At 36.1% G+C, this 10,000-nt stretch overlaps 1 protein-coding gene across 5 annotated transcripts in view; it reads right to left on the bottom strand.

Moving 5' to 3' along the window:
* Positions 1-7,834, bottom strand: part of LOC144968435 (suppressor of lurcher protein 1-like) — a 469,097-nt gene extending 461,263 nt beyond the window's left edge. For 2 of the 5 annotated variants that reach the window (XM_078906786.1, XM_078906792.1), the window contains exon 1: positions 7,514-7,806. The gene's annotated coding sequence lies outside the window, so the exon portion shown is untranslated. Of the gene's footprint in view, positions 1-7,513 lie in introns of all 5 variants that reach the window. The other 3 variants (XM_078906791.1, XM_078906787.1, XM_078906798.1) reach the window with 3 other exon arrangements.
* Positions 7,835-10,000: the final 2,166 nt, after the last annotated feature.

Here is a 10,000-nt window from a genome sequence, read left to right as displayed (position 1 = left end):
AGCAATTGCTTGCCATCCTTGAATAGGACGCTAGTTTATCGCAAAGTACTTTCCGCCAGACCCAGCTACCCAAACACTGCAGGATGGACAAAGGATGGGGGTCACCCGGAATCGATCGCGGTCCCCTTGAATGTAAAGCCTACCAAATGAGCTACCGTAGTAGTCCTTCAGTGCCATTGGGCTCATGGAGCCGGAGTCTCCATAGCGTGAAACGGACAATAGCAATTGCTTGATATCCTTTGGATAGGACGCTGGTCTATCGCAAAGTACTTTTAAATCTAAACAGACTAAGGACAGAGGAAGGGGGGGGTGGTAAGAGAAAAAAATCTCGACTTCACCCAGGATCGACCTGCTCCCTTTGCATATGAAGCTCTACCAACTGAGCTATTGAGAGCCCATAGAATTGCATAGTGAATAATAAATAACACTCAAAATCGTCTCTAAAGTAGCTAAGCGCGCTTCTTGTCGACATAATTATTGTCAATGTTATTCAAAGCCGGTCCTGGACAGGTTTTACGAAAGAAAATCCTCTTGAATTTCAAGGCCTTTAAAAAGAATAATAGCTTCAGTCTGAAATATGAACCTTGACCTTTCAAAGCAAGATTGGGATTTAGGCTGGATTTAACAAAAGATATCTCGGCTTCACGAACATAACTGAGGCAAGATGGATTTTCAGACACATTATTGCAGTGCTCTTTTGATGGTTTAGTCATCGCGACAATGACCTAAAAATAATTCTGCAAACGATCGCAGTCCTTTTTTTCCACGTAATACTAATAGTAATGATGACGGTGATGATGATGATGATGATGATGATGATGATGATGATGATGATGATGATGAAGATAATGATAAGAATAATAATGATATGATGATGATGATGATGATGATGATGATGATGACGATGATGATAATAATAATAACAATAATGATAATAATAATAAAATAATAATAATAATAATAATAATAATAATAATAATAATAATAATATATAATGATAATAATAATAATAATGATAATGATAATAATAATAATAAATAATAATAATAATAATAATAATAATAATAATAATAATAATAATAATAATAATAATAGTAATTGGTTATTATACCGGTACACCTAGTGAAAGGGGTGGAGTGAAATTTGTAGATATATAATCAAGAAAAACGATGACTGACCGATAAATAATTGATTGGAATAGTGACCAGCAAGCGACGGCTGTGTATGTATGTGTGTGTGTGTTGGAGACAGTAATAAGATTGAGAGGTGTCGACAAGTGTTTAGCAGTTACCAGTACACAACCAAAACCCCATCCCACACTCATACCCCTCCTTCACCTTCTCTTCCTTTCCTCTGAAAAAAAGCCATCACTTAGAACTTAACTCTGAGAAAAAGAATTATTTTTAAATTTTGGCCAGAAACCGGTTATATCAAATATCGATCGTTAAGATTTAACCCCAAGTTGACATAAGTCTCACGATTAAGACGTCTATGATAGAGACTTATGCTTGAGAAATTTTTAATCAACAAGTTAAGGGTCATTTTAATCGATCTTCATTTGAAGGAAAAGTATTGTGGCCAAAATATATTTTTAAAAATAGGTTTTCTGTCATTTTCAGGTAGAGTGGTGGCCGTGATCGGTCTTAATGGGGACATCGATACTTGGACTGCAATTGACCTACGATGAGTGGTTTGGGTTAAACTTACAAATGACTTGATATTTCTCCCTCGTTTTCTTGCACTTTTCCGTTTATTTTGAGGTTTGTTGAGTTGTATTCCTTAGGCTATGTGGTCTAGTGATATGGCACTTTGCCTTCGGACCGGAGGATCCAGTAGTGGAGTCACGCTCTGAGCGCCGCATAGTTGAGTCCTTGGAAAGTGCCTCTTTACTCACATTTTCCCGCCGTACTCAGGTGTAAAATGAGTACTTGGCTGTTATCAACGTTGTCTCGGTCTGAAAAAATTTAATTCGCCCAATTTTGCCTCTTCCTGCATGTTATGAGTTGTTATAGATAGTGTGCGCTTGGCTAAGAAACTCACAACATTGCCATCCGGAAAAATAACGGACCAATACACACAACTATGTGTAACCTTAAACGTTTATAATCTGGTTAATACAGATCAGTGAGAATTATTCATAAACATGGATGGCAAAAAACAATAACAAAGACCTGAGTGATTAGGTATAAAAAAGAAGGCTCAATCAACCTTGAAAACTAATGTTTGACTGAACTGAAACCCATGGCCAAACACAAAAGGCCCTGGACAAAATATGTTGAGGCCCTATTTCGCCTATCATAACAATTGTGTCTGTAGCATCGGACCTTGTATTAGTGGCCTACTATCACAGTTGCCATATGTACTGTGCTGTAGGTGTAAAATATCTTTGTTGAAAAACAATCCCAAAGCTAATAACAGCCTTCAGCTTTTACGTTTCGTCTCGATGTGAAATTATGCTGTTGATTTGGATCCCTAGTAATGATCTTTAAATACATTTAATGGATTCTTTGCTAAATCAAAGCTCGCGTTTCTGTAAAATTTAGATGAACAAGGTCACCGCATGATTGAAGCATGGCACTATGACTCGGAAGTTTGTTCCCAGATTTGAGCCCCTCTTCAGGCATATTCGTTTTGTGTCCTTGAGCAAGATTATTAATTCTCCAATTTGTTCACTTTGGAGAACACGGGTGATTCATGTTGACGCATGTTTGTTTGATGGATTATGTGTATTTCTTTATGAAATACATAGTAGCGGTATTTTAACACATTTGGTGGACGTTGCTCTAAAAATAAAGCTCACATTTTTGTGAATATTTGTGGATCGAATACATTTTTGCGATAGGATTATATAAAAGTGAGCTCCGAATTCTTGTGATCTTGATATAAAAATCCAGGAGATTGGAACCCATGATCTCTTATTTTATAAGCTTGAAAAGTGGAAAACGGTAGGGGCTATCTGAAGCCGGGGAACGTGAAAATACTAATGTCACAAAACAGACAATGGACGTTTCGGGTACAAACCCTTCGTCACAAAACAGACAATGGACGTTTCGGGTACAAACCCTTCGTCACAAAACAGACAATGGACGTTTCGGATACAAACCCTTCGTCACAAAACAGACAATGGACGTTTTGGGTACAAACTCATAAATGAAGGGTTTGTACCCGAAACGTCCATGTCTGTTTTGTTCCCATACGAAGCCTCTCCATTTTCACTCTTTCGTTGTCATTTTATAAGCTTGTAACCGGACCACTATCCCATCATTGATTTATTTCCATTTAAATACGATCAAATGGGAAAACTATTCCGTTTCTGATGAAATCAAATTCAACACCCATATTCAAAATTTAAAAAAATAAGAAGTCCCAGGTTTAGAACTTATTGACGGGCGGCGCAATTTTGAGTCCTTTTTAAAATAATTTCCTCATTATTAACAATGAATGTTACCTTTCCAGTAACAATGTTAAATAGTAACCCTTACTGACGTCATGTTTTCGTCCAAGATGTTTTCGTATTGTTTGATCGGAACGCGGTTTGAATACATTTATTGGTTGCTACGCTAAATAAAAGCCACGTTTTATGAAAAAATGATCGCTCAAACTTTTTGTTCAAAACAGATGATCGCGATGGTTTGAGTAAAAAAGTCTTAGAGATTGAAACCCATGACTCTGATTTTATAAGCCAGTAATATCACTATCATGCCGTTTGCACGTCAAACTCACCACCAAAGATAAGTCAAAAATGTAATTTATCTCCTATTAGATTATGTCATTTCTAATAGAAATTTATTGAATAAGTGCCTATCTCAATTTGCTCAACGATGCTATGCACTCTTTCTTTTAGTTCTAAAAAGCTCAAATGACTCATTCGCTCCGCAGTTGTTTAAAACAACAGAATCGATTACCAGACCAATACTCGTGAAAACAGTTCGCCGATAGAATCGTTATTTACGAGTCTAATAATACAAGTTGTTGTGGCCCCCTTGCTATATTAGAAAAAGTCTCAAACTAAATCAAAATAATCGGTAAACAATTGGTTAACCCGCCAGCCGTGCACAGTATTAAGTTGACTGGCTCATTGTTTCTTTTAATCTTAGTATTTGTCGAAGAAAAAACAAACAAACATACATAAAAATATGATAAAAAAGAAAGATAACCAGGTACATGAGTACATTTAAGTTGAAATACTCTCTTTACCACTTGTATCATTACTGTAATCTTTAATCAATAGATTTATGGCATTACTATTAATATTAAGGGCATTCAAAGGATTTTATCCTATTTTGCCCTATTCCATATATATGTTATGTTAAAAAGAAATTTTTTTTCTAAAATATATGGAGTCACTCAAAGCCTAATCTTTCTTTGATGTTTTCTGGATGAAATTTAGTTTCTAGGTTCACGGTATTTTGTAAACGGTAGAACAGAGCAATTGAATTCTTCTCTGTTTTGACCGATTAAAATTTGATGTAACGGAATTTTGCCGAGCTGTTAATCGTTCGAATAGCGTCTTGATTAATATTTACTCCTTATACATAGTTGATAGGTTGTGTAAATAATCGATCTCAAGATTCAATGAGATCATTTTATTCATTTCTTTTTCTTTTCTTCGTGGCTCTTTACAGAGTAATGATGGAACACAATCTTAGATCAGAGTGTTTGAGGAAAGTCCTTAGAACTCTGGACTTATTTCAATCTAAACATTTTAAGGGAATGCAATCGCTATTCAGTTCCTTGATTTGAAGCTGACAAGTAGTTACAAGTACAAGCCCTTAACGATACTATTCTGGCATTGCTGTACTTAACCAATTAACGGCCATCCTCTGGAAAATCACATATTTAAAAGGTTGGCAAGAAAACTCATGCTAAAAATATCGATCGATTTAAATGACTCTCATCTTTGCAAAACCTCTCAAACATTCCCACTTACCAAAGTTGACTGATTAAAAGTTATGAGTTACGGATTTTCATCAAATGCGAAACTGATCAAATTGTTATATATAATGTTTACAATGGTTTCGCCTCATAAAGTTTTCTTCACCTGATCTCTCTGGCTGGACATGAACCGGGGACAGAATTAATGACCATCGAATTACCATGATTCCTTTAACAATGTGATATCATCATGAGACAATTAATTGAATGAAACGGAATATAGCTGTCTTGAAGATGGCCACAGAAATACGACAGAAACAAGAATAGTGTATATATATTAGTTATATCAGGAAATAGCAGAAAGAGCATCTTTTGAGATTATATAAAATAGAGGGCAGAGTGGCGTAGCTCTATGATCTTTGTTTCATACTCTGCTCGATCTCCAGCCACGTTATTTTACCTTGAGCAAATTATCACCTCGCCAAAGTTTACTTTGCGGCGTTGCATTGCGGCTGACACCTGGGCTATTCTAGTAGTAATTTTGAAAAGACGTTGAAGAAAAATTGCTCTTGTGATGTCATAAAAAAATGCCTTAAACTTAATGTATCAAAAACAAAAGAACAAATTTTTGATTTCAGAAAAAGTCAAGTTCCTCCAAATGCCATCGAAATAAATATAAACAAGTTGAACTTGTCAAGCAATTCAGATATTTAGGAGTGATCATGGACGAATCACTTAATTTCAAATCTCACGTATATGGCATCTCTAGGAAACTTGTCAAAGAAAGTATATTCTTCGAAAATGTAGAAATGTTGATGTTAGCAGAAAGACAATGTTGCAATTATAATTCCCTTCTACTAGTTATAGATCTAGTAACTTTTAGTTTAACAATCTGGTTAAAAGACCATTAGTATCAAAGTGAAACCTCTACAACTTTATAATCTTTGGCTAACCCACACCGGGGACTGACTCCGACGACCCGGCACTGCCGTCCTCTGTCGCTTTCCGGATAAAGATGTCGAGCACGGAAAAAATACCAAGAATAAAGAGAAGAGCCGCTAGACATAACCATACCAAGCACCCGGCGTCCTCTGTCGTTTTTTTTCGAACTTGAAAGCTAATATTCATTTTAAACTTTATTTGTTTCGAAACTAATTTCATTTGGTAAAAGCGCGTTGAGAACATTTTGGAAGATAGGTTGCTAAATAAAAGCTAAACTTTTAACCAGTTAAGTGCCGTACATTGGTAAGACGCTATATTTGAGAATTTGGCTAGAAAACTCCTGTCATTAAATATCGATCAATTTAAATGACCTTCATCTTTGGAAAAAAACTCTCAAACCTGGAACCTCTCGAGTTCCAGGTTTGAGATTTTTTTCCCTTAGACGAGGGTTATTTATATCGATCGATATTTGATGGACGAGTTTTTTGGCCAAATTTTAAATACGTGTTTTTCCAGGGTACACAGTAAATGATTAAAGTGAAGCTTTAATTCATCTTCTCCATTGCTTTCATTGTTGTTGTCGGTGGTGCTGAGTTTATTTGTTGTTGTTAGTTGGTTTATTCTTGCTTTTTGATTGTTTGTTTGATTGAGTTTCATTTTCAGGGAGCTGCAAGCAGCAACATTATCACGTGAAAAGAATACAAATCCTATCTGTTTTATCAAAGTATTCCTTTTTATAATCCCCTATCAAGTTGCATGGTTCCAATAGCTCAATAGGTAGAGTTCTCAACTTATTGCTAAGGAAACTTTCTCGGTCTCAGTCTGAGATCGCCCTTATGATATTCTGAGCAATCTATCAATCCAACCAAGATTGGTAGCCTGATTTAGTAGATCTGGTGGAAATTACTTAACAGACAAGTGTCATATCTAAGGTTAGCAAGCAATTAATCTCAAGCATTTATTTGGGACCCCAATAGCTCTCACATGTAAGGGATAGAGATCGATCCCTGGTGAAGTCGAGATTTTTTTTCTGACCAACCTGTCCACCCAACAGTGATTAGGCAGCTGGGACTATTAGATTAGCGGAGGCTACTTTTCGATAGACTAGCGACCTATCCGAAGGATATCAAGCACTTGTCCGTTTCACACTGTAGAAACCGGGATATACTCCGGTTCCATCGGGTCAATAGCTCTAAAGAACTACTTTTATTATCATTGCTGTATACTCCTGAACGATACCGAAATCGGGATAAATGCAAGATAAGCGTGTAAGGGTAGCGTGGCTCAGCGGTACGGTCTTTGCTTCGTACCTGAAAAGTACCGAGTTCAATAACTCACCGCTGCGCTGTGTGGCCTTGAGCAAGTCACCTCGCCCTAGCTCAATTTGCGGCGCTGTACTGCGGCTGACGCCTGGGTTATTCCAGTCTTCCCTTGGAATAGACCCTAGAGAAAATATTCCCCTTTGGGATGAATAAAGGGAATTTATTTTATTTTTATGAATTTATTTTATAACCCGGTTTAAACGGTTACTCCTTTTAAAAACCATAATGAGAAAAAGATCCTGAAATTTATTTAGAGATCAATATTTTTGTCTATCGAAAATAATGCTGAGATTGTGTTAGAATCGCATCTTATGATGCAAATGATAAAGAAAACCTCTTTGAGACTAATGAAGATATTTTTTTCTGTAACTTACCAATGCATCTTTATCCTTAATCCTTTTTTTCGATGTTAATCCAATGAAAAATAAGTTGTTTTTATTTGTTTGTATTCAACTCCTATACAAAACCAGAATGTCCCTCAACCAGACTTAAGGTTCAATTGAGACCGATGATGAGTTTAGAATAGCATCAATAAACAACACTTATAACTCGAATGACACTAACAGGCATCGCCGAGACATCGTAACAAGCACGAAGAACCCAGGGAACGACAGATGGTGTCAGAAATAGACAGACAAACAGACAGACGAGGAAGAGACGTGTACATAAGAAGTGGGGGAGGACGTGATTTCGGTGAAAGGGAAATTCGTGAGCGCGCACGCGTGCAAGGCCCGCAACAGCGTCTCCATTCTATGAGGGAACGTAAGCATTGAGCGTGAGCAGTTTAGCGTGAGTATTGCGTAGTGAATGATACAAAAAAGATTGAGAGATTACTGAGGGATCAAAGTTGTCAAAGTAAGGGGCTGCGTGTTTTAGGGGCTGTGTCGTTGGCTGTAGCGTCCTCATTGCGATGGTTTATATCATGTCATAAAATTGGTTATGGTCGTAATAGATTGTCCGGTGTTCGATGTTAGCAAGACAATCGGTTTTGGATATGAACAGAATATCATCTTAATATCGATGATCTATGTCCCGAAAAAGACACATAAAACTGTACATAATGTTGAGATGAAGAAGAAAGTCAAGCAGATAAGATCATACAAACGTCAATAGCATCAATTTGTTTACAAATCAGATTTAAATTTAACATAATTTTAGACAAGTTGAGAAGGGGAGAGACAAGGGTCATCATAACCGATTAATATGTAAATTAAAAAGGCTTTCTGGCCAAAATGAAATAAACCCGTTTTGTCTGTATTTCAGAACTTTCTTGTTCTATCATTGTTTACATTATTTTGTTTGTTTTCTTTTGTTTTCTTTATCTTATTTTTTTTTGTTTGTTTGTTGTTTTTTTATTTATCTATTTATTTATTTGTAGTTGGCTGACGTTCAGATTCGTAAAATTCTTGTTAGAGATTTTATTGACTTTTAAAGTTGTTATCCGTTTTTGATCAATGCTTTACTGTCGACAGCTTCATGCATCGTATTGCATATTTGCCTGAATAAAAAGAAACCAATTTCACATCTTGAATATTCGTAAAAGTGAAAATCTGTAATGGGAAATGAAAATATGAAAAGGAACAAATCAATACGCCTTGGCCCAAAGGGGAATAAGATATATGTTTTGGTTTGGTGTGGGTACATTTTTAACCATTTAAAGCGTATCTTAAGAAAGATTTACATTTAAACGTAACTCCATATAGATATATAGTATGCACTTGGCTACAAGACTCACAAGATCGCCATCCGGAAATATAACGTACTAACACACAAAACTATGTGTAACCTTGATAGTCTGCTTCATACAGTTTAGTGAGAATTACTCATAAACATGGATGGCAAAAAACAATAACAAAGAGCTGAGTGACGTCAACTTCATTCTATCTATACAAGAGTTGTCATGATCGGATGATGATCGGATTTTAAAAGAATAGAAAAAGTGTGACTCACCTTCTCATAACAGTATTATGTCGGGGTGAATGGGGCCCTAAAAAGTGAGTTTCGAATTTTTAAAATACAAACTTTGGGAATTACCTAAAGTAAGAAATTATATTAATTCTCTACTATTGATGCTTTGCGCTTAGCCAAGAACAAAAAATAAGTCATAACATTCGCCAGCCGGAAATACCAACATAAAAACTATGTGTAACCTTAGACGTTTATAGTTTGAATACTATAGTTTAGTGAGTACTAGATCCTTATTATAATGGCTGACTAAAAACAATAGCAAAGATCTGAGATCTGAGTGACGTCAACTTTGGTCTATCTGTATACCAAGTAAATTGACGTGTGACTATAAAGTCAGTCCTCTACACCTAGTTCATCCCGATATAGATCTAATACCATTTTGAGAGGGAGGTTCACAGTTAACCCTCTCCTTATCACATACGGCAAAATCGTCACATTTGTTACCACACAGTATACATTTTTTAAAGTTCAGATTGATTTTGTACATCACAAACTTTGAATAATGATCTTTGTTTAATAAGTAAGAGCATGACGTTGTTTTGTCGAGAGCTTGTTTGTGTTTTGTATTGTTTTTAAACAATTTTTCTGCTGGGTGAGCCTGCCATTTTGGCAAAATACTGAAAATCATTGGTAAGAAGAGAGTTCAGCACGAACCAGAACATTAAGAGATGTCCATTTGATTCAAGACTTATCACTGATTTAAATAGAAATCGAGAAGCAATGGATAAAATGATGAGGTACACCAGGAAGAAATCACAACCCCTGTTTAATATGCCATGTATCATAATGATTAACTATCGCCAATGCTATATGTGTCTTTAGATTTTGTGGTATGTGGTATGGCCCGTAGGTCCCAGTTTCGAATCCCGTTCTGAGGGGCAAAATTGAGTCAT

The sequence above is a fragment of the Berghia stephanieae genome, chromosome 3, assembly GCF_034508935.2.
Source record: "Berghia stephanieae isolate SIO BIC M18660-M18661 chromosome 3, UCSD_Bste_1.3, whole genome shotgun sequence".
NCBI classification, from domain to species: Eukaryota; Metazoa; Mollusca; class Gastropoda; order Nudibranchia; family Aeolidiidae; genus Berghia; species Berghia stephanieae.
This window is presented reverse-complemented; position numbering and strand designations above follow the sequence as displayed.